General features: G+C 35.5%; 1 protein-coding gene and 1 pseudogene across 1 annotated transcript in view; both read left to right on the forward strand.

Annotated features, from left to right (window-relative positions):
* Window positions 1-25,789, forward strand: part of EYS (eyes shut homolog) — a 1,631,667-nt gene that overhangs the window by 1,370,397 nt on the left and 235,481 nt on the right. The window lies entirely within an intron of this gene.
* On the forward strand, window positions 1,900-2,399 carry LOC124528899 (60S ribosomal protein L10-like; annotated as a pseudogene).

Here is a 25,789-nt window from a genome sequence, read left to right on the forward strand (position 1 = left end):
GAATGTCAAACCCAAAATGTTTTGTCGGGGAATCTATTTAAAAGTAGAATTAGTCAGAGAAAGACAAATACCATATGGTTTCACTCATACGTGGAATTTAAGAAAAAAAAAAACAAATGAGCAAAGTGTGTGTGGGGTGGGGGAGGGGGGTTGGGGAAAGGAAAGGGAGGCAAACCAAGAAAGAGACTCTTGACCATAGAGCATAAACTGATGGTTACCAGAGAGAAGGGGGGTTGAGGGATGGGTTAGGTGATGGGGACTAAGGAAGGCACTTGCTGTTATGAGCACCAGGTGGTAACAGTGTTAACTAAATGGAATTTAAATAAAAACTTTTAAAAAAGAATACAGAGGGTAAAAAAGTATAATTACTCATAAACAACAGTTTTAACTTGAAAAGAACTTCCCCTGTCATTTCTTTCTAAAATGTTCACTGAAGTCCATTTTTCCCAAATTTATTCTCACTCTACCATTTCTAATAGTTTTCACTTGTTTCACAATGCTTTTGTCTCTATTTAAAAGTTATCTCTTGGGGCACCTGGGTGGCTTAGTGAGTTAAATGTCTGACTTCAGCTCAGGTCAGGATCTCACAGCTTGTGGATTCAAGCCCCACATCAGGCTCTGTGCTGACAGCTCAGAGCCTGGAGCCTGCTTTGGATTCTGTGTCTACCTCTCTCTCCCTACCCCCTCCCCTCTCTCTCTCTCTCAAAAATAAACAAACATTAAAAAAAATTAAATAAAAAAATTAAAAGTTATCTCTTATTTCCTGATAAAGGAAGATTCCATATGCAAAAGGGTCAGACTAATTCCCTAGTGTCTGTAAATCCTATTCATTGTTCCTGTCTTAAGAACTGGTAACCCTAAACCCCCCAAAAGAATTGGATTCTAAAAGTAAAAGGAACTCTAAACTTCAAACTGGAAAGTTGTCTCCTTCATACAAGTAACCATTTCGGGCCTCCATAATTTGTCATCTGGAACCCACAAATTAGATGGGTTCACAAGTGGGCAAGACACAGTGACAGGAAATCTACATCTCATTCATCATGGCCTCCACATGTCACCATTATTTTTCTTCCTTGGCAACAAGAAAAACAGGAAAGCCTTCTCTGTTATTAGTCAAGAATATCCACAATTTGGAGTCAGAAGTAGTCTTCTGACCACTAAGACAAGAAACTTAACCTTTCTGAACTTCAACTTCTTCATCTATGAAATGGGGGTAATAATTCCTGTTTTGTAAATATAGATATTAATATCATGTATTCAAATTTCCTGTTTTAGTTCTAAGAACAGAGTAGACAGTCAATAAAAAACGTTGTTACAGCTATTAAATTGAGACATATAAAATTGCATTTTTATGTGCTAAAAATGTTATACTCACAATTTCACGTAGTTCAACCTAATATATTTTTACTTCCCAGTGACTTGATGAAGAGCTGTGGTGTTATTTTAGGTATCTTTATATTGAAATAATGACTAAAGGATTGTAAAAGTCACTGTCTCTTACAGATATTCTAACCCCAATCTGGTGCTATTGATATTGTCCTTAAAAGAGGGCATGAAGGAGATAGCAGAGAAGAGAGATTTCATTATGATTCAGGTGTTTGTTGTACAGTTGGGTCCAAGCGACTTTTTCAAATAAAATTATATATGAGTTTTGGGGTTTAGTCCCAAAAAAGTAAATTAAGGCAGTTGCCAGTTTATTCTAATGCAGATTATGAGTAAATGAAATATAAAGCCAATTGAAAACTGCAAAATGGGGGCACCAGGCTGGCTCAGTCAGAAGAGAGTGTGACGCTTAATCTTAAGATTGTGAGTTTGAGCCCCACATTGAGTGTACAGATTACTGAAAAATAAACTTTAGCCCTTTTCTTTCGGCATGCCACTGAAGATCCTGGTGTCACCATGGGCCGCCACCCCACTTGGTGTTACCAGTATTGTAAGAACAAGCCATATCCAAAGGCTCACTTCTTACAAAGGTGTCCTTGATGCCAAGATCTGCATCTTTGACCTGGCGTGGAAAAAGGCAAAAGTGGATGAGTTCCCACTATGTGGTCACGTCGTGTCAGATAAATATGAGCAGCTCTCCTCTGAAGCCCTGGAGGCTGCCCATATTTGTGCCAACCAGTATATACATGGCGAAAAGCTGTGGTAAAGAAGGTTTTCACAACCGACTGTCTCTCCACCTTTCCATGTCATCCATATCAACAAGATGTTGTCCTGCGCTGGGGCTGACAGTCTCCAAACAGGTATGCAGGGTACCTTTGGAAAGCCCTAGGGCGTGCTCACTTCGGCAGTATGTATACTAAAATTGGAAAGCCCCAGGGCACAGCAGCCAGCATCCACATTGGCCAATTCAGCATGTCCATCCATACCAAGCTGCAGAACAAGGAGCATGTGATTGAGGCCCTATGAAGGGCCAAGTTCAAGTTCCCTGGCTACTAGAAGATCCACATTTCCAAGAAGTGGGGATTTACTAGGTTGAATGTGGACAAATTTGAAGACATGGTGGCTGAAAGGTGGCTCATTGCAGATGGCTGTGGAGTCAAATACATCCCTAATGGTGGCCTCTTGATAAATGGCAGGCTCCGCACTCATGAGAACTGGCACTGCCCCCTCCTTCTTCATGCCCACTAATAAACCCTACTTCCTGTCTAAAAATAAAAATGGAAATTAATTGGGATGCCTGGGTGGCTCAGTTGGTTAAGTGTCTAACTTTGGTTTGGGTCATGATCTCGAGGTTCATGAGTTCATGCCCCACATCGGGCTCTGCACTGACAATGAAGAACCTGATTCAGATCCTCTGTTTCCCTCTCTCTCTCTGCCCTTCCCTGCTCGTGCTCCCTCTCTCTCAAAAAATAAATAAACATAAAAAAAATTTTTAGTTAAAAAATTTAAAAATTAATTAAAAATAAACTTAAACTTTAAAAATTTGTCAAATGAATTATATGATTGTAAACAATATAACTCATTGCTTTTTGGGGTAAAAAAATGCATAACATAAAATTTGCCACCTTAACCCCTTCTAAGTGTACACTATTACTATATTGTGTTAACTATATGCCCATAATTCATTGTTTTTGTAAAAATTTTTCCAGTAAGTGTTATATCTTATATTCCTAGAGTTCCACAAAAATATCAGTAAATTAGTAGATCAAATTTAATACTTTCGATTACAATTCCAAAACTCAAGCTGTATGTGTATAAAGAAAAGAGGAAAGAAATTTTCCATTTTCAGTAATATTAGAAAATGGCAATAATCATACCCTGTACATAATGAATAATGGGCATTTATTTTTTTAAGTTTATTTTGAGAGAGAAAGAGAGAGTGGGGGAGGAGCAGAGAGAGAGGGAAAGAGAGGGAGAATCTTAAGCAGGATCCATGCTGTCTGCCCAGTGAGGGGCTCAATCTCACAAACTGTGAGATCCTGACCTGACCTGAAATCAAGAGTTGGACACTCAATTGACTAAGCCACCCAGGCACCCCTAACGGGCATTTAAAACTTAAAGCAAACCAAAGGAAGACAAGTAAAGTTGACATACACTTCCCCAGATATAAGACATGGTGTAGATTTCTCCATGTGCAAGAGGATCCTACATTGCTTAATCAATGCTGTATTTCAGATTAGGAGAACCGGTAGTTTTTTAAATCCAACAAGCCTTTTTCCTGTTGATTTGAAAAGATTTTACTCTTTTTGAATGTTTTGTAATTTTTTTCACAACCAAAGTCACAACCAACTGCGACTCTGCCAGAAATATCTTAGTAGATTTTATGGTTACTATTCAGGTAACAGGGATCAATTTGCTGTTTTTCAAAACTGCATTAGTCTAGTAATGATAGCAGCAGAAACTTTACTGTTCCCCAAGCACTTGACTCAGGTTAGATTACTATCCAAAAGAGGTCATCTTTCTTTTTTAGTAATTATCACAATAATACTTAAGTAAAATACAGATAAATGAATGAATGATCTATTAAAAATTTTAATTGTATAGATTGAAGTACCCAGCTGATTTGATCCCTTCATTTGTCCATCAGGTATTTTGAAATCAGGTAAGATAAAATAAATAAATCAAACCACTAAAAATGTTCTACTTCATGAAAATAGCTCCATGAATAAGGAGTAGTCTCATATAGTTTAATAAAAATGGGGGGGGGGGATTGCCTCTGATTAATCTTACATGAGGAAATTTTAAGCCATCACTAATCAGAAAAAGTCAATTTGATCTAAAATGAATTTTGGTTCATTTAGGATGTTTATTCAATTTTATTCAGATACACTGAAACTTTACTCAGTGTCTAAATTATAATTTAAGCATCTATGTGATGAATGTTCCCACACAGTTTTAGAAAATGAAATGCCACATTTCAACTCATCTGAACTAATGAAATACCACTCAATAAATTAAATCCTGATGTGTTTTGTATCAGGCATACAATTCACATTGACTACATGTACCCTATTAATGATTTTAGGACAAGGTAAAAAAATCAGAAATAATGACAGATGGGAATTTCTAGCAAATCCACAGCAACCTACAGTCTTATCTGGATGTGTGTGTTTGTTCATTGTTTCATAGTTTACTAATGATTCACGTTCACCAAATATGATCTTGTTAAGATGCTGCCAAAGGGAGCACGTTATTCAAAACCTCATTCCTTCATTAAGAAATCTATTTCTCATAATCTGAGCCTATCTTCTTTCTTCCATGGATGTTTTACATTTTAACATTTTTTAAAGTGACTAAAGCAATCCATCTTGTTTGGAAATAGCAATTCCACAAAAGAATGAATTGTACATTTTGTGATACAAACTCAAGTACATTACATTTGTCTGGTTTTCTATTAATATTCATGAAATTTTTTGCACTATTTGTTTTCTAGACTGTGTTTAATTTAGTTCCCACTTTTCTAGTAAATGTGGTTGAATAAAAGCTCAAATTGCTATTTTGTGAAGTGTACTGAAGTGTTAATGTGTAATATAGTTAAAAATGACTAATGAAAAAGTTAATAGGACCTTTTTCCACAGTCTGTTTCCCAATATGTTCTATAGAATGCTTGCATTATCACTGGTCTTTTTACATTGGGACATACTATATAAGTATTTGCCATTGTCATCATTGTAAAATCTAATAAGGTAGAATATAATATAGGAGGGTAGTATAAAACCAAATTTAAAAATTCCAATCATTTAGTTGCCTACTATATGATCTAGCTATTCCATAACCATCTCAGGCTCCATGTTTCCAAAACATAATGCTTTGTCTTACCTAACGTCACAAATATCCTCTTATTCCTGTATTATGCACCCTAGTTATTGAGAAAAGCTGAAAGCATGTGCTCTGACATTAGATGATCCTAGGTTCAAATCCTGGCTTTGCAGCTTTTCTTTGTATGGTCTTGGGCAAGTTGCTTAACCCAAGTGTCTTCATCTGCAGAATGTAGATAATAATTTTTACATCATAGACTAAAAGAGATGATATAGATAAAGTGTTTCCTCAGCATCCTAAATCAGTAATCTTAGAGTTTTTACTTAGTCTCCTTCTTTACTACCTCCTTTACAGCCAATCCAGGCTCATGTTTCCTTATTCCTTGAATATCTGCCCCCTTCCTCTTTATTCCCACTGTTCCATCCTTAGTGAACACCCTCCTTGCTCCCCTGAATGATTTCTGTGTTCTTCTCAATGGTTTCCCTCTCTCAACTCTAAGCCCCTCCAATCCTTCTTCCACAAGACTTCCAAAATAATGTCACTAAACATCTGGAATAATGTCACTACAACACAAATCTGATTATTTTACTTTCCCAAATTAAGCTTTCAGTAGCCTAAACCCAAACTCTTTCATATGATTTTTAAAGCTCTCCATGATCTGAGATGTATCTACTGCTCTTATGTCAACATTATCTCTCACTACTCCTCATTCTCCACCCCAGATCTATCACACTTAACCGATGTATTATCTTTGCATGTCTAGAATAAAAGAAAAGCAACAAACATACCTCTCTGTATAGTTCTAAGTTGTCAGTTTTCATTACTGTGTTATACGACAGAATTAGCTATGTAAAATCCCTTAAAAGATTACTTATTTTGTTGTTACAGAAATAACAAGTAGAACTCAGAATTCTCATTCAAAATCTTCTCAGACATGCAACACTGTTTTTTTTTTATTGCTAATACAAACTAATGCCTTCAATAACATCAGAGGTAGAGCTTTCCAAATCAAAACTTCAGAGGTGAGCCTAGAATCCAATTTTAATAGGATATGCTAGAGTGAACTTCTTAGAATTTATAATCAGGTTTCCTAATAATCACTTTTTTATATAATGTTAAATGTATTAGAATTTAAAGAGATGAATATTTAACATTTTAAAAAGCAATACAGTGAAAAGTTTTTTAAAGAAAAAATGCAATGCCATGAAAATGCAATTACTACACAGTAAGAAAAAAAATTAGAAATGTCAATTTGAGCATTATTATCCTCTTACTGGAATTAGTAATGTGTAAAATTTCCCTTGCACATTTTTGGTGATCCAGTATGTCTCACGTGATTCTTTTTTTTTTTTTTTCTCACATGATTCTTTACCCCAAATTCATAGAAGATATATCACAATTTTATGGACAGGTAAAAATAAACAGATTCTAGGCTCAAAATTACCATCTTCAGAGTACTAGTAATTCCTGGCTCTGGTTTTCTCATTCAGTGGTCTGAACATATTTGATATGTCACAGTTCCAAATCTAGTACTGCCTAGTTAGTTCCCTTCTCCTCTCTGTGAATCACACATGTTTAAGGCTGTAACTGCACTTGACTCTCATAATTTGAGGTTATCAAATTCATCTTTTTTTATTTTCTCCATGGTAGTATAGCTTGCAGGATCTCAGAGCTTGTTAAGTCTAACACTGTTATGCAGATCTGTCTCACTGATTGAATAAATATAAATTAAGCACAATCCTGGATAAAGGATGATTAAATATACTTAATCTCTTTACTGTCCCTATAATTGAAAGAAAATGGCCATTAGTCAAGAGCTTCTTAAACTTGACGCTTTGGCCCAGATAAGTGCTGTGAGAGCTTGTTCTGTGTGTTGTAAGATGTTTAGCAACATCTCCAGCCTCAACATACTAGATGTACGTAACACAGTATGTCTGTCCCCCACCCCAGGTGACAACCAAAAATGTCTCCAGACATTGACAAACATTCCCTGAAAAAGAACAAAATCACCCCTGGCTTAGAACCAAAGCATTAGATTGTGCTATTTTTGAAATGCAGTATCTAATCAGGGGTTGGCAGACTACAAACAAGGAGCCAATCTGGCCACAGTCTATTTTCATACAGCCCATGGCTAAGAATGGTTTTCACATTTTTAAAGGATGGCAAAGAGGAGGAAGAGGAGGAGGAGGAAGGAGAAAAAGGTATGTAAGAGACTGTAGGTAGCCTGCAAAGTTTAGAAATATTGCTACCTGGCACTCCACAGTAAAAGTCTGACAATCCTTGAGATAAATAAACTGAGGATAAATAAATTAAGTGACCTGCTCAATTTCACACATTCTTACATCATTTCTAGTTCTTTCATTATTCTCAACTTTGAATAGTTCTGCAATGTATGTGACACATGACAATGAGCATTCATAATTAGGTTCCAAATAAAGAGCAAGGAAAAACATGATTCTCTTACATATGTTTGAGTTTGTAGTTGATGTTCCCTTTTCTGACTTTCTGTTTGGTTTGTACTAGGAATCCATGCAACATGCATTCTAGTTTCATATATACAACCCATTTTGGGGAAACAGTAAAACATTATTTTTGTATATCTCAAGTATTAGAATAAGGATTTTGCCTACTTGCCTTTAGAGAATATCATAAACTTTGAACTATTATTACACATTGAAATACAGAGAATGGTAAGAATCTTTGAATTGTCTATTTGTTTCTTCTAAGATTTTATTTAAATTCAAGTTAGGTAACATGTAGTAAAGTACTGGTTTCAGGAGTAGAATTTAGTGATCCATTACTTACATGTAACACCCAGTGCTCATCACAATTGTCCTCCTTAATGCCTCTCACCCATTTAGCCCATCTCCCAACCACCTCCCCTCCAGCAACCATCAATTTGTTCTCCATAGTTAAGAGTCTTTTATGGTTCACCTCCATCTCTGTTTTTACTTATTTTATTTTTCCATCCCTTCACCTATATTCATCTGTTTTGTTTCTTAAATTCCATATATGAGTGAAATCATATACTTGTCTTTCTCTGACTGATTTATTTCACTTGGCATAATCACTCTAGTGTCATCCACATGATTGCACATGACAAGATTTCATTCTTTTTAAGTTTATTTATTTTGAGAGAGAGAGAGAGAGAGAGAGTGTGTGTGTGTGTGTGTGTGTGTGTGTGTGCATGAGTTGGAGAGGGGTATATAGAGAGGGGGAGAGAGAGAATACCAATCAGGTTCCACATTGTCAGCATGGAGCCGGACGTGGGGCTCAAACTCATAAACAGTGAGATCGTGACCTGAGCCAAAATCAAGAGCCAGATGCCTAACCAACTAAGCCACCCAGGCACCCCAAGATTTCATTCTTTGTGATGGCTAATATTCCAGTGTGCGTGTGTGTGTGTGTGTGTGTGTGTGTGTGTGTGTGTGTGTGTATGGCTATATCTTCTTTATCCATTCATCAGTCGATGGACATTTGGGCTCTTTCCATAATTTGGCTATTGTTGATAGTGCTGCTATAAACATTGGGGTGTGTGTGTCCCTTTGAATCAGCACTTTTGTATCCTTTGGATAAATACCTAGTACTACAATTGCTATGTCATAGGGTAGCTCTATTTTTAAATTTCTGAGGAACCTCCACGCTGTTTTCCAGAGTGGCTGCACCAGTTTGCATTCCCACCAACCGTGTAAGAGAGTTCCCCTTTTCTCTGCATCTTTGGCAACATCTGTTGTTTCCTGAGTTGTTTATTTTAGCTATTCTGACAGGTGTGAGGTGGTATCTCATTACGGCTTTGATTTGTATTTCCCTGATGATGAGTGATGTTGAGCATCTTTTCGTGTGTCTGTTAGCCATTTGTATGTCTTCTTGGGAGAAATGTCTATTAATGTCTCCTGCCCATTTCTTAACTGGATTGTTCATTTTTTGGATGTTCAGTTTGCTAAGTTCCTTATAGATTTTGGGTACTAACCCTTTATCAGATATGTCATTTGCAAATTTCTTTTCCCATTCCATTGGTTGCCTTTTAGTTCTGCTGATTGTTTCCTTCACTGTGTAGAAGTTTTTCATCTTGATGAAGTCCCAGTAGTTCATTTTTGCTTTGTTTCCCAACCTCCAGAGACATGTCTAGTAAGAAATTGCTACAGCGGAGTTCAAAGAGGTTTTTGCCTATGTTCTTCTCTAGGATTTTGATGGTTTCCTGTCTCACATTTAGGTCTTTCATCCATTTTGAATTTATTTTTGTGTATGGTGTCAGAAAGTGGGCCAGCTTCATTCTTCTGCATGGCACTGCCAGTTTTCCCAGCACCATTTGTTGAAGAGACTATTTTTTTCCCATTGGATATTCTTTCCTGCTTTGTCAAAGTTGAATTGACCATATAATTGTAGGTCCACTTCTGAGTCCTCTATTCTATTCCATTGATCTATGTGTCTGTTTTTGTGCCAGTGCCATACTGTCCTAATGATTACAGCTTTGTAATACAGCTTAGAATTCAGAATTGTGATGCCTCCCACTTTGCTTTGCTTTTCAACATTACTTTAGCTGTTCAGGGTCTTTTCTGGTTCCATTCAAATTTTAGAATTGTCTATCTATTGCCTGTTTCTCAACATAATACCACTTTCATTCCAAATAAAGAGCAGACACCCTTTTCTTTAAAATTCTTATTACCTCATGTTGTTTTGGTAAGTAGAATATTAATACTCAAGATACCCAATTTCATCTTGCTTCAGCTTAAACTCTTTTTTTTTTCTTTAGTGGTATAAGAATGTCATGTGTTATTTGTTGTGGTTCATTTTATGTTTAAGATTATCCCTTCTTCTTAATGCTTCAGTTGTAGGTTTCCTGCTTGATAATTCTGGTTTCTTTGATTTCCATGATTTAAGGCTACCTAGGATTCCCAACTTTGTCTGCACACTGGAATCACCTGTGTAGCTTCAAAAAATACATGTGCCTGTGTTTCATCCCTAGAGATTGGGAATTAGTTGATTGGGGTTATGGCCTGATCATTGTGATTTTTGTAGGACATCCAGGAGTTGTCAATGTGGAAATAAGTTTGGGGACCACTGATAAAAGAGTTAGGTGTTTAGATTCAGAGCCAGTCTATTTGGGTCCATATCCTGGATCTTCTCCTTGTGAGGTTGGACAAATCACTTACAATCCCATGCTTCCATTCTCTTATCTGTAAAATGGACACTATAAGATTGCCTACTTGTGGAGGTTATGGTGAGTTAATATATGTAGTATATAGAAGCACTTGTTACTTGGCATTTAGTAAATCTTATTCAATTATTATCAATTAATAGTAGTAGTAGTATCAGTAGTAGTGTTGGTGATGTCATTACTTTGTATTGTCTTCAATCATTCTCTTCAAATTTTTGTTGTTATTGTTGATTTAACACTTAATGGACCCAGGATTTTGTCTACCATTTAATTTGAATACACTCCTGTTGTAAACCATTACAAAATACAGGCCTGACCAACGATAATGTATTAGGAATCTAGAACCTTTTTATTTCCACTTATGTTGTTGAATTTATATTGATTAAATCAAGGTTCCTAACATATTAAGTTGCACTGTGAAAATGTTCAAGAAGAAATATACTATTGCTTTATGATTTTTTTCTCAGCTACTCAACAGCTAAATATTTGTTAAAGCCAAGTCATTTGGATTATCTGTACATATTAAAAGTATAAGTCCACTCACAATTTAATGTATACATATTCTTTTTCTTAAGTTTGTTTTATTTATTGTTTTTAAGTAGGCTTCACACCCAGCGTGAAGCCCAGTGCAGGGCTTGAACTCACGACCCTGAGATCAAGACCTGAGCTGTGATCAACAATCAGCTGCTTAACCAACTGAGCCACCCGGGCACCCCTATACATATTCTGATCTCATTTGTGTCTAAATTACTTTTTAGCTATTTAATTTACATACATAAAACACTATCAGTATAATTTGGAGGGTTCTAGAAAACTTAAAATTTCTGATTTTTCCAGTGATTAGATTTGTTTCGTTACCTTTTAGTCACACCTAATCTGGATGTAATTAAATTAACCTACAATATGTTTCCAAAGTGAATTTGAATAGACAACAAATTTTGAGTTTGTGTAGACTTTTTGCCTAGGTTTGTATAATTTGTTTAAAAATATCTGCAAAAGAATTTCTGACCCATTTTAGATAATTAACCTTTTTATTAGAGTTATCATTGCTTGCTTATGAATGTATTTACAAATATTCTTTCTCAAATTCAGAGGTGAGATTATCCCTTGAAAAATTTACCTAAAATATTTTAGGAAATAAAATCCTTGATACTTTTCACCATTATCTTAATCCTCTTGAAAAGGTAAATTATGCCTTGCCAGAATTGGGCAGGAAACCAAATTTAATGGTTATGTGCCTATTAGAGTAAAAGGATTCTGTCTTCTCTCAAGGAAGCAGACTTATGATGAATGGGTGAAAATTAATTTGAGTAAGGTTTTGATTCAGGGTACGAGGAGGAACAATAAACAATAAAAGACAAACAATATAAAGACAAACAGCCCAATTTTAAAATAGGCAAAGAACTTGAACAGACATTTCTCCAAAGAAGACATATAAAAGGTCAATAGGCCTATGAAGACATGCTCAAAATCATTAGTTATTAGGGGAATGCAAATCAAAACCATGATATACCATTGTATACCTACTACAATGGCTATAATTTTATTTTCAAAATGAAAAATAACAAATGTTATTTGCAAGAGTGTGAAAAAATTGGAACCCTAGTACAATGCTGGTGGGAATCTAAAATAGTTTAGTCACTATGGAGAACAATTTGATGGTTCCTTAAAAAGTTAAATGTAACATAACTATATGACCCAGCAATTATGCTCCTAGGTACATACTCAAAAGAACTAAAAACAGGGACTCGAACAGATTCTTGTAATCCAGTATGCATAGCAGCATTGTTCACAGTAGCCAAAAGCTGTGAACAAATATATGTCTATCAAGAGATAGATAAAATGCCTTAAAAAAGGAATGAAATTCTAATACATGTTACAACATGGATGGACCTTGAAAACTTCATGCTAAGGTGAAATAAGCCAGACACAAAAGAACAAATACTATATGATTCCACCTACATGAAATGTCTGGAAAAGACAAATTCATGGACACAAATTAGATTCAAGGCTATTGAGGGGAGGCTGAATGGGGAATTATTGCTTAATAATTAGAGTTTCATCCATTTGGTGTGATGAAAAATTTTGGAAATAGTGGTGACCGTCACACAATATTGTAAATATACTTAATGCCACTTAATTTTACACTTAAAAATGGTTAAAAGGGTAAACTTTATGTTATATATGTTTTACCACAATTAAAAGCAGGTTTTAAAAAAAAAAACCTCTTGTGGGCAGATTCTGAATAGTTGAGTCCTGAGAACATGATAGGAACAAAATACTGTCTGGTGTACCAACCTTTTTATTTATTCCTAGAAAGTTTTTGATGAGAAGGTATAAACAGAGAAAATTTGAAAAGTTACAAAATGGAAACAGGTACAACTTTAATGCAGGGTAATTTGGAAAATAGCCAATAAAAATTACAAACACAAACTTTCTTCTTTGGTAATTCTACTTGTCGAATCTACTTGTAGAAAAAAATGGAAATATATCCATAGAGAGAGGAGAGGTTACATAAAGTACAGTGAAATTCATACAATGAAATACTCTACCACCTTAAAAAGAAACATGGAAACTCTTTGTGTCATGCTAGAACATAATCTCTAAAATGGATTAAATAATAAAAACACCATGGGAAGAATGTATATAGTATTTGTGTCCACATGTGTCTGTGTATGTGTGCATTTACAGATGCATAGAGGACTTCTGGATAAATAAACAAGAAATTGGTAACACTGGTTCCTCGATGGACAGGACTTGGGTAGTCCAGGTGTGGGGTAGGAGAAAGATTTTAGACTATATACATATCTTTGCATACCTTTTGAATCTTGAGTCATATGAATATGTTGCATGAAAATAACAAAATGTTTTAAAGTAATATTTTTAGGGGCGTGTTGGTGGCTCAGTTGTTTAAGCGGCCAACTTTGGCTCAGGTCAAGATCTCACAGCTCATGAGATTCATGAGTTTCAGCCCAGCATCGAGCTCTGTGCTTACAGACAGCTCAAAGCCTGGAGCCTGCTTCAGATTGTCTCCGTCTCTCCCCTGCACAGTCTCTCTCCCTCTCTCTCAAATATAAATAAGCAGCTAAAAAAAACTCTAAAATAATCTTTTTATAATCCTTCATTGTAGAAAATAGTGCTGTATTACAGGGGGAAAAAAAAAACATGTTCCTTTGCCCCTTGTTTTTATAACAAGACCTACCATTTATTTAGCTAGTGAAACATTCACTCTGCTTTTACTTCAAATCAGAGTTTCGCAAGATGAACATTGTTGATAATTTAGGGATATATATGCTTTGTTGTTAGGGGCTGCCCTGTGCATTATAAGATGTTTAGCAGCATTGGCGACCTCTTCCTACTAAATGTCAGTGGCATCCTCCTCTTGCTGTTGTGACAAAGATTTCTCCAGACATTGCCAAATGTTCCCTGGAGGTAAATGGGGCAAAAAGGAAACCCAGATTGAGAAACACTGCCTTGATATAATCCATGTATGGTGTTGAACCCAGTATCTGGTTTAAGAAAATCTTCAATAAAGGGTACCTAACACACACACATCACGGGGTCTCACACACACACACACACACACAGAATGGCTTTTATACAAACAGTGGCAAAACTGTTAAACAATGAAGAAATGGCTTCATGACATAATGAGCCTTCTTTCATTTGAATATTCAAACAGGTTGAAATTCATCTTTTACAAAGCCTTTACAAAGTGTCTTCCTTTAAGTGGGAGAATGGACTATGCATCTCAAGTCTTTCCTACCACTAAGACTCCTGGGTTCTGAGTACAGTTGACCCTGTTCCAGTTTGCATTTATAGGTATATAACTGTTAATGTGAGAAATTCTTCTTTATAAAGCTTGTCCGATTATTTTATTCTGCTGGTAGAAAGTGCATGGAACTGTGTTGTATTATGATGCTCTACAAAAAAACCATAAAGAGAAAAGGGGAGGAGGATCATTTTTTCTCTTCTAAGTACTAGGAAGGAAAGTAGCTTGATCCTTACAACCCTATACTTACATAACCACTCAGAATGAAACAATCATGTGTGTATTTTAATATTCCTATTACATCTAGTGCTTTTTTTTCTTTGAAAACTATCACTTCAGGAAATTCTAGGCTCTGGCTGAGGTATTTGCAAAATGAGAACCCCTTCTCAATTCAGAAAATGCTTTTGAGTAGAGAAAATATTCAAAGATTCTTTAATAAGGTTGGTAAGTTTCCTCATTTGTGGATACTTCTTTGTTCTCCCCTTTACAATTCACAATGTAATATAGAATTGCTTCTGTGGTTACATAAAACTTTGATTCCCTGGAAAGTCTTTGAATAGAAGGACGAGCTTTCTCCACCCATCTACATCACCAACACTGAGAACTTTCTTTGGCCTAAAGAACTTATGATTTCAAAATTTGTATTATTCTCCCCAAGATTAAGACACTAGATTCTCAGTTGGTTGAAGGTTAAAGTAAACCACTGTGGAAATGTTTGCTACATTGGTTGTCAACAAAACATCTGCAATTGATAAAAAGCTTTGAATATAAACATTTCCTTTTACTATAGATAGCAAATATAATCCCACCCCCTAAAGGTAATTAAAAACAAACCAAAGGGAAATGTGTTTTAGATTTCAAAGTATCAAATAGTAAAGGACTGTAAATTGCTGAATATATTTTTGCCATTTCTTTTCCAGTTACTACTATGACTGTGTTCACCCTTAGTGTTTAGTGAATTAGTGAGCACAGTCCCCTTTGCACTTTAAAGAGGTCTGTTAGAATGTTTTTATTACTCTATTTGAATTGCAATAAATGCAGGTACTAGATTTAGGTATCTGTAATAGATTTGTGTTTATTGCATCAGTGTTTCCTGTCAAATTTAACTACACTGTGAAAATGTTAAAAAAGAGATACACTGTTGCTTTCTGATCTTTTTCATAACCACTCCACAACTGAGATATTTGTTAAACCCAAATCTTTTAGATTATCTGTATACCTTAATAAGGTGTCCACTTATAATTCAATATATACACATTCTAATCTCATTTATGTCTGAATTCCATTTTAATTTTTGAACACTGCTAATATTCTAATCCTTGCCTCTAATTTTTAACATTGTTTCATTAAAAAAGAAAAACTTCTGCTCTGTATTTGCTTATTGTGGCTGCTGTAACCTAATTGCCATAAAATTGATGGCTTAAAACAATAGAAATTTACTTTCTCATAGTTCTGGAGTCCAGAACTATGAAGTCACAGTGTCAGTAAAACCACCCTGCCTTCAGAGGCTTGAGGGAAGATTTGTTCCTCACCTCTTCTATCTTTGAGTCATTGGCAGCATTTTGGTGTTTCTGGAATTCACTTCAATCTCTGCTTCCATCTTCATATCAAAACCCAGCTATGTCAGTTAGGTACTAGGGGACCGCAGATAGTTAGCCCCTCAGGTACTCAACTTCCTGATCTTTAAATGGAAAAAAAAACCAACATGTTTCTGCTTAATTCGTGGGGAGGATGATGTTGAATATTTTAAAGGCTTTGGGGAGGGGCACCTGGCTGGCTCAGTCACTACAGTATGGGACTCTTAATCTGGGGATGGTGAGTTCAAGCCCCACATTGGGCATAGAGCTTAATTTTTAAAAAAGAATTTAAAGGTAAAATACTTGAGGAAAATAAAATGCTTGGTTCATAATAAATGATATACAAATGTTTATTAAATAAAGCAAACTATCCCATTATAAGAGGCCATTGCTGTAATAACAATGTATACCCAATGAAGGTATCTCTGTCACTTTCAAATGATGTATTCCAGTGTGTCCTCTCATTGGTCAAGCATTGCTTACAATAGGTAGAAGATAAGACAGAGCAGCATGAAAGCATGAGATACTGGACTGGGGCTCTTTAAAGAAGAGCAAAAAAAAGCTAAAGATGAGGAAAAAAATATTCTCCTTTTTGTTTGTTTTCTATAATCAGTAAAGATAGGCACTCTTTGAACTCCCTATTTTCATTTTTGCCTCATGAGCCTGGCAATCACAAGCTCCCAGTTTGTATCTCAGTAAAATCTTCCCAGCATCACTTGCTCACTGAGTTTGAGTGAGACTTGAAGACGAAGCACAAATCTTCAGCTCTCATTAACACTAACCTACACTGCCAATACTGGTGTGCCGGCCCTGGTTCCTCTGGTTTTGGTGAAAATTGACCTCTCAAAGAATGGTAGTGTCTTTCCTGTCTACCCTCTGTGAAGACCTTCAGAAGACAACTGCTTTATCTACCTCCACCTCCCCACCACCTACTAGTTTCTTACATAATAGGGATTCATTTGTTTATTGAATGAATAGATCGATTTTAAGTTGTATAAGATAATTTTCCTGAACACTAATTTATTTTATGCTTTATTTCCCTATACAGATTTTCCCTTTTTCTTCTATTTCCTACTATTTTCCCTCATATGAAAAACTAGTGTAGACTCAGTCCTATAATAGAATAACGAACAAATTTTAGTATGAACAAATGTACATGGGTTTTTAATTTTTTTTAATGTTTATTTATTTTGAGAGAGAGAGAAGACAGAGTGCAGCTAAGGAGGGGCAGAGAGACAGGGAGACACAGAATCCGAAGCAGGCTCCAGGCTCTGAGCTGTCAGCACAGAGCCTGATATGGGGCTAGAACCCACGAACTCATGGGATGTGGAATTGAGAAGGAACTTCAGGTCAGATCATGACCTAAGCCGAAGTGAGACACTTAATGACTAAACCACCCAGGCGCCCCTGAACAAATGTACATGTTTTAAGATAAAATGAAGTATTAGAGTTTAAAGGTAACTCCCTTAAATCATTTGGATCAAGATTACATAAATAAAATTAACTGAGATTATGTATTTAGAGCTTATTAAATTTCTTCATCATTGTGGGCTTATAGGCCTCACAGTAATTGAGTTTTCTATTTGTATCAAGTAATATAAAATTTTGAAACCATCTCTGTCAGCAGTTTTACTTTGCACATGACATGACATGGATTTTGGTCTACTTGGTCTATTTCATTTGTCATCTTCTGGAAAACTTCTAAAAGGTTAATGTAATTGTTTTTCTTATCATAAACAACTCCAGAAGTATGTTGTCTCTATTGTAAGGGTGAAAGACAAAGCATTTTTTCATCATCTCGTAATCATTTATTTAATTACATTTTTCTCAGTTTTTAAATTCGGAGTGCTTTCATGGGAGCTATTAATAAGAAATAGACCCTAAATTAAGGAGGGGCTAGTAATGCTTCTTCAAGCATTAAGCCTAGATTACATATATTCATTGATTGCATCTATTTTTATATTGATTGAATTTCTAAAATTTTACTTGTCTGGCTAGCTCCAAATTGAAAGTTTGCTTGGGGTAAGAACTTTACTTTTCTTCTCTCCATATCAGAAGTTTCAAAGATGGGGAAGCCACGTTTGGCAAAGGTGTATAGGAAGGACAATTGGAGGGAGAAGTGGCATGCATTAAAACCTTAGAAACCATAAAGAAAAAGTTATATATAAGAATGAGAAATAGATGGACTTTCCCAGAGAAAATTGAATAAGCTGAGACAAGGGACACTTAGATGGCGTGCCAGCTGACAAAGAAATATGAAACCAAAGAGGTATTGATCCTGAGGCACGGCTCGCTAGATCACACTACAGCCTTTTTACATTTAGAGTGATGAGAATATTTACAATTTGACTTCGAGAGTGCTTGTGAAATTTAAATCCTTTGCATCTCTATTAATCTCTCTTCATATTTTTAATAAAAGCTAGATTAATAAATTGGATTAAATATGGTGCAGTATAAATATTTTAGCATCAAAATATTATTTTTTTAAATAAATCTCAAAATACACAGGCAGGAAAATCAATCATATGCTACAAATAATACTAATCATGCAAAACCCAGTATTTAGAAGACAGGTAAACCGCACGTTTATTATTTAGGTAAGGCAATTTTGTAAGAATCAGCCATCACTCACTGTAATACTTCTAAAAAATGACAGGGATGCACATGGTTTTTTCCTAAGGGAAACTGGTCTTTGGTTTCACTCCTAAGCTAACGGAAGTGAATCTCTCTACATACCCATATCATCAGAATGGCTTTTTGTTCAAATTGGGTGAAATAATCTATTATTAAATTGATTTTTTTCAAATGCTATTTCAACTTGGGAAACTTTGGTAACTCAAAATATGTGTATATGAGAGTTTAGGGGTTGAAGAGGAAAGGATCAGAAATGAGTATTTTCAACTCCTGAGTTTTGACTGTTTACTTAGTGGACTGGATACAAATATACCCCAAGATTGCTAAAAACAAATGAATTGAGCAACAAGTATTAGACTTGAAGGGTAAAACTAAGTACTAATTGGCATTTATAAACTGTGTATGTGTAGGTTTTAGGGGTAATATTCTTAAAACCCCCATTTATCAGCAGAGTAAACTGATCCAACCTAGAGCTATGAACAGAGTATGAATAAAACAGATTTCCTATTGAAGTTCCAAATTAAATGCCAACAATGAAGCTAAGCTTTGCAACTTAATGCCCTTGTTCTAAGTGAATACTTAAATCCTACTAGGAAATATTCAAGAATCTCCATGGATTCAAGATCTTAGAGGAAAAAGGGGAGGATAAAGGGTTGAATGATTTGTAGCTTTGCCAATTTGCCAGGCATAAATACTCCCACCATGGTCAATTTCAAATTACCAACATGAATTCACAGATGTGTGAATTGAGAAAGAATGCACAAAACCAGCTCTCGTGAGTCAGTACTAGCCTTCTCCAGCACACCATTGAAGCTTCTTACCATGATATTCAGATAGATTAAAGCCAGATGTCAGGTCAAAAAACACAGTATTTCTGAATACAAATTTCAATTTGTGTAATTGTAATAGTCATTATGTGAATGTTTTTACTGGTCAAAGAAAACAAGGGTATTCTGGCCGTCTATACTTTTATAGGTGCTACCAGGAGACCATGAAATCTCTGGTCTGTATATGCTGTAGATCCCAGTGCACATGAATTAGATAGTGTAGTCAGAAGTAAAATCACAGTTTTTGGAATATCTGTGATATCTCATGACAGCTGGTTGGTTGTTCCCTTGACGACTGCTCTGGCTAATCAAGGGTGTAAATGAAGTTCCTGCTCCAGCAGTCTTCAGGAATCATTGCAGATTCTTTCTTTAGTATCAGTGCTTCACAGGATAATGGCTCGGTTTTCTCAGTAATTTATTATTCAGGATATTTGGGCTATCTGTCAGTCAGAGAAAAGGCTAAATAAAATAACCTAAAGCCAATGACCATCTCATGACAATCATCTAGAGGCAGGAAGTCCTTGTAACAATCACCTATCAGACAGAGGTCAGGCAGCATTCCTTGTACAAACTGTGTGGCCATCCTGGCCAGCTCTTTGGTGCTCTAAATAAAAAGGCATGCTTCAAGGTGCCTTTGGTGTGTTTACATTGCTTTTATTTGGCAAAGGGCCTAACAGTGATTTTTGTGTCTGATCTTTTTTTTACATTCATTTAACATATAGATTGTGCTGAGTCACATTAACAACCTCAAACAGTATGGCTGTGTTGATTGGGCTGTATGAAACCTTCGTGGTCGTAAACAGCATCTTCTTAAATTTGCCCACACAGCCATGACAGTCACATTAGATACATGACCGGTAAGGAAAACTGTATGTCTCTGGACAGTTTCATCCATACTGCCTGATGTATAATCTTTTAAATATATTTTCCCCTGTTTTCCTGTTGCAAACAGGGACCTAAAACAATCACACTGTCAATTAGATCCTATCTGTGGGGAGCAGATGCCTTTCAGTGCCTCCATCTCTGCCATGTACCTTTACTGCCATCTGCCGATCTGAGTCTCCCATCTCAGCTATTCATATGCAGAGCTAACTCTCACAACTCCAGTGAAACTTTGAGCTGAATGTGGAGATCATAGCAGCTAACATTGAGGTTAATCTCTCTCAGTCCTAAATCTAGCCAGAAAGATTCTTTTAATGGAAGTTCCAAGCTGGAGCTTAATGTGAATGTTGTCTATTCATTTCAGAGTAATACTTAACATGTGGTAAACATTAAGGCTGGTTATTTTTGGTCATAATAGTTACTATCTTGGAGATTCACTTAACTGCTATCTATATTAAAGGTTATCCATATAGAGAACTTGTTTTTACATTCATTTTTAAAGTCTAATTTAGGTAAATAAAGAAATAAACCCAGCAAAGTTAATTCATGTCTAAAATTTAAAATAGACAAGCTAGGGGAGCCTGGGTGGCTCAGTCGGTTGAGAGTCCTACTTCGGCTCAGGTCATGATCTCACAGCTTGTGAGTTTGAGCCCTGCGTTGGGCTCTGTGCTGACAGCTCAGAGCCTGGACCTGCTTCTGCTTCTGTGTCCCTCTCACTGCCCCTAACCCACTCACATTCTGTCTCTGTCTCTCTCAAAAAATAAATAAACATTTAAAAAAATAATAATAAATAAAATAGACAAGCTAGAATCATTGCTGTATAATAACCAAACCTGTGAGTGATAAGAGAAAAGAACATATTTTGCACCTGTGGAAGGATTCAGTATTGCCATCAACTTTGCAATATTCCCTAGACACAGTTGGTGCTGTTCAGTTATGTTACTTTTATATCATGGCTTAAAATTCTATAGCGACTACAATTATGCATGAGCTATGTTTTGTGAGCCTTCGGCATAGCACTACATTGGCCTTTTAAAGCATTTAATTTCATTATGGTATAATGCCAGTGACTCATATAACTCCAAGATTTGACAAATCAAACATAAGTACCTTAGAGAAGAAAGAAATCCATACTTCCTATTTCTCTCTGGAAGAAAGACAAACCACTTTACTTATGTGCTTTTGAAATCTGCCACTGAAGAAAAACATGAGACAGATGCATTGAAATGTGAAAGTGCACACACACACACACACACACACACACACACACACAACCCGAGATGGAAAAAGCCAAAGAAATTATTCTTTCCAAATTTAAAAGCCTGCAAAATTATAAAGGCACCTCCAATGTGCTTAATTTCCCTTCATTCCACCCCTCACAGATTAAAGATAACTTTCTATTTACATGGCCCTTCAAAAGTTAGGACTCAGGGCACCTGGGTGGCTCAGTTGGTTAAGCATCTGGCTCTTGATTTCAGCTCAGGTCATGATCATATGGTTCAGTTCATGAGATTGAGCCCTGCATTGGGCTCTACAGTGACATTGCAGAGTCTGCTTGAGAGTCTGTTCCTCTCTCTATCCCCACATGTGCGTGCTCTCCCTCCCTCTCTCTCTCATAATCAATAAATAAGCATTAAAAAAAGTTATAACTCAATTTTATCTTTATTGTTGTTTTTTCTTATTGTAAAAAAAAGTGAGACTTCTGGTCAAGATGACTGTAACATCACACTTTGACGTTCCTCCTTAGTGTCAAACACATAGCAACAATATAGAAAATTTTAAAATACACAACTGAAAATACAAAAGCGAATTCAAAAACAAGATAGACATCTTTCCAGACAAGAAACCGACAAAACTGCAAAGCATCAAGAGCTAAGACTGCAGGCCTGCCAAGATCTAGGTCTAAAAACAGGGATGCTCAGCAACTATAAGGGAATTTAAACTATTCATTCAAGTATACATGTGATATCTTTATCATTTATCTACCTATCTACCCACAGAGAAAAAGAGAGACTGTCCTCTGGGATTCTGACTTTTAGCAAACTGCCAGCCTACAAAGAACAGAGACAACCAAAGCATCATGAGCAGAACTGTACCAAGCAATCTTTTCAGCTCTGAATGGACCAAAGGATACCTTCAATATCACCATGGAACAGAACTGCCAAATATACATTATCCAAGATTCAGGTTTAGATGCTCTGAAGATCAGGTAGGGTTCTCATTAGGCAAGCAGACATGGGTTGCCTAATGATGAGCACAACAAGGAAAATGGAAGTGAGGGGAAAGAGAAAAAAAAAACTAAATATGAGGCTGCACAGCACAGTATCAGAACACATGGCAACACTGAGAAAGGAGCAAAGGAAATCAACAAGTGGAACATGAATCACTCTAGATAAAATCATTTTTATGGAAAAATCTGACAAAAGCTTTTAAGTAAATATTTCTGGGATGCTAGAAAACATTAGTGAAAAAATAACTCGTCTTAAAGGAGAATCTATAAAGGAAAATCAGGCATAAATTATACAAAAATGATGCAAAAGATTCAAAATCCTGGGGAATAAAATATTCATTAAAATTTAAAATTTATTAAAATTCTGTCAATAGAATAAATAGTTCCTAGAGACTGCTTCAGAAAAAATTGGTGCCTAAGAAGAATACAGGACAGAGAAATTAAGAAAGTATTTTAAAGATGTGAAAGCAAGATTAAGAAATTTAGAGAACAGTTTAATTGTCTTCTGAAAAGTGTCTAACATAAATTCTAGAAGAAGAGATTTCAGAGGCTGTCAGAAAGCAATACAGTTGACCCTTGAACAACATGGGTCTCAACCGTGTGGGTCCACTTATATGCAGATATTTTTTTTTTTATAAATACAGTACAGTACTATAAATGCTATTTCCTCTTCCTTATGATTTTCTTGACAACATTTTCTTTTCTCTAGCTTAGTTTAGTGTAAGAATACAGTATATAACATATATAACATATAAAACGTGTTAATTGGCTATTCATGTTGGTTATTGGTCAGACTTGTGGTCAACAGAAGGCTATCAGCTAACTTTTAAAAGTTGTAGTGTATTTTCAAGTATGCAGGGCAGGGGTGGTCACCCCTAACCCCTGTGTTGTTCAAGAGTTAACATACCTAACATGAAGATAGTTTACCTAGAGAGAAAGCATGAAATCTAGGAAGACAAAAATGTCAATAAATTATTTTTGTTTTTATATAAATAAAAACTGAATTTTTTTATGAAACTGAATTTTTCTTTTAAGAGGTGAAATTTAAAATTATTGTATGTTCCATGTCCAAAATATGGAAAATACAAATAAGCAAAAGAGACCAATTAAAAATCATCTTCATTCTCAGCATGCACAGATAGCCACTGTTAATATTAGCGAGAGTAGATCAAGTATTATCTCTATGCATATTTTTTTATAAAAATGGTATATCACTCAAATTGTCTATCCTTTTTCTATTCTATACAAATATTTTTCTATGCCATTAGTTAATATTCTAACTCCTGTTTAAGAGCTGCATAGCATTCAATTATATAAAAGTACTTGATTGAACAATCCACTCTCCATTGTTTACATTTGTACAACCCTTCCCTTGGTTTTGGATACCCTGAACTTCCACTTTGAGCACGCTCTTCTAAAAATTTAAAAATAAATTATCTTGCCAAATCAGAATTTTCTGCCAAATTGTTTAGCCTATTAAAGACTAAATACAAAGAACAAGAATGTTACAGACACTGGAAAAAATGTTTCTTTCATCAAATTTTAGTTTTCAAGGTAATGCAACCTGAGTATTTGATTTTGAATCCCATTATAGGTAATATTAGTAGAAGTAGATGAACACTTCATCTTGACTGTGTAATTTATTTTCATAAAAATCTCTTTAGAGATCCCTGTCTAGTCAGCAAATAATTGCTTTAACTTTGGATTTTAATATTAGCACTGAATGATTTATGTACATTAAATAATGTGATTCTCACTAACCATTTATGAACCAAGAATGATTATCTCCCTTCTGTGGATAATCACACTTTAGGGAAGAAAGGTTAAGTGGTTTGCCTAGGATCACTCAGCTAGTCAATGGATTATCTCAAAATATGATCCTTAAGTCTTTAAATCATTAGACTTGGCTGGCCTCAGCAATACTTGAGAGGCATACGGGATATGTATGCCTCAAATGATTTATGTGGCATAATGTCTAAATTTGTTTATAGAGCATTTTTTCATTGCCTATCATACAGTTTGGTCTGTAAGCAAAAATGAGATATTATAAAAATGAACATGATAAGAATCTACATGTAGAAAAATCTCTGGTGAAATTAGAGCATCAATTTCCAAAATGGTACATAAACCAAGCAGACAATAGAATCAACCATTTAGTGGAAGGGCCAGGGGAAGAAAAGAAGGAGGTAACAGAAAGTAAATAGGGTAGAGTAGCTTCCTTCTATAGCACTGAAGTTAATGGTTAGATTTTAACAAGCTCTGAATGAAACAAACAAAACAAGATCTTACTATGTCTTAATAAGGACATGTGCATTCCCTGAGAACTATTTCCTGCATTTCCAGAATAAAGCATCTGTACAGGTCTACCTTCCCATTTCAACTATAATGACAAATGTGCTTCATATATCACCACAATGTACAATTCACACAAATGCGACACTCTAGAGGTTATTTGTGGAATTTAAACATCTTCAACAGTGATCTGATCAGAATTAGAAGTGTCCTTGGTAAACTGGCGCAGGGGCCCAAAAAGTAGTGTGATAATGTATTAAAAGGGCCATATCAGATTTGTATTTCTAGGTAAAGGGGAAGAGAAAACCAGCATGACCACTATCCCTTTCTGGAGCAAGGGGGGTGGGGGGGAAGTTCTGGTTTGCTTTTTCCATTCAACTTAGACCCCAAAATTGATTTTAAGAAAAATATTGATAACTGATTTAACTAATGATTTTTAATAAAACTGACTTTTTCTTTTAAAAGTGGAATTACCAACTGATCCTGATGTACGAGGCACTTACCTTGTTTTAGCACTGAGAAATCCTGCATCCTGGAAAATGTCTTAGTCATGTGCAAACTGGGGCAGTGGGTCAAAATTAAAAGTAAAAATTAGGTGTGTTCATTGTCTAAAATTTAGAAAATACAAAAAAGCAAAAGTGAACATTAAGATCATACTTTCAGTATGCAGAAATAGCCACTGTTAATATTAGTAAATGAATTTCTGATATCTCTATGGAATAGACTTAAAAAGACAAGTTACTATTATTACATGTGGCAAGTGACAGGGTACTATCATTTAAATTGTCTTTTAAAATTCTATTTAATTTTTTGCCAAGTACTTTAGTATGTGTACCTTTTTATCTGATTGTATCACTTTATAAACTGTGATAAATTTTCAATTGTGTATTGGTCATTTCTGCTATTCATTCTACAAATTCCCTTAACCTTATACTTTTCTTTATCTCTGAGACACAGTACCATGCCAGTACATTAGCAGCATGCTTTCTGAGTTCCGATAACTATATCACATTGTAATCTCACTGCTCAAGGGTATGCAGCCTTTCATTTCTTATTCCATTTCTATTTCCCCTGGAGGCCAGGGAGGAGAAATTTCTACCTAGGCAGGTTTGCATCATTTAACATTGCTGTTACTTGTCCAACAGTATCCTACGTGAGTGAGACCATATGTCCACCACTGTTAGCACTTAAAATTTATTATTAGCTACTTATACA

Source organism: Lynx rufus, unplaced genomic scaffold (assembly GCF_022079265.1).
Source record: "Lynx rufus isolate CCGP_SWC_20201006 ecotype Redwood Valley unplaced genomic scaffold, mLynRuf1.p SCAF_6, whole genome shotgun sequence".
Lineage (NCBI taxonomy): Eukaryota > Metazoa > Chordata > Mammalia > Carnivora > Felidae > Lynx > Lynx rufus.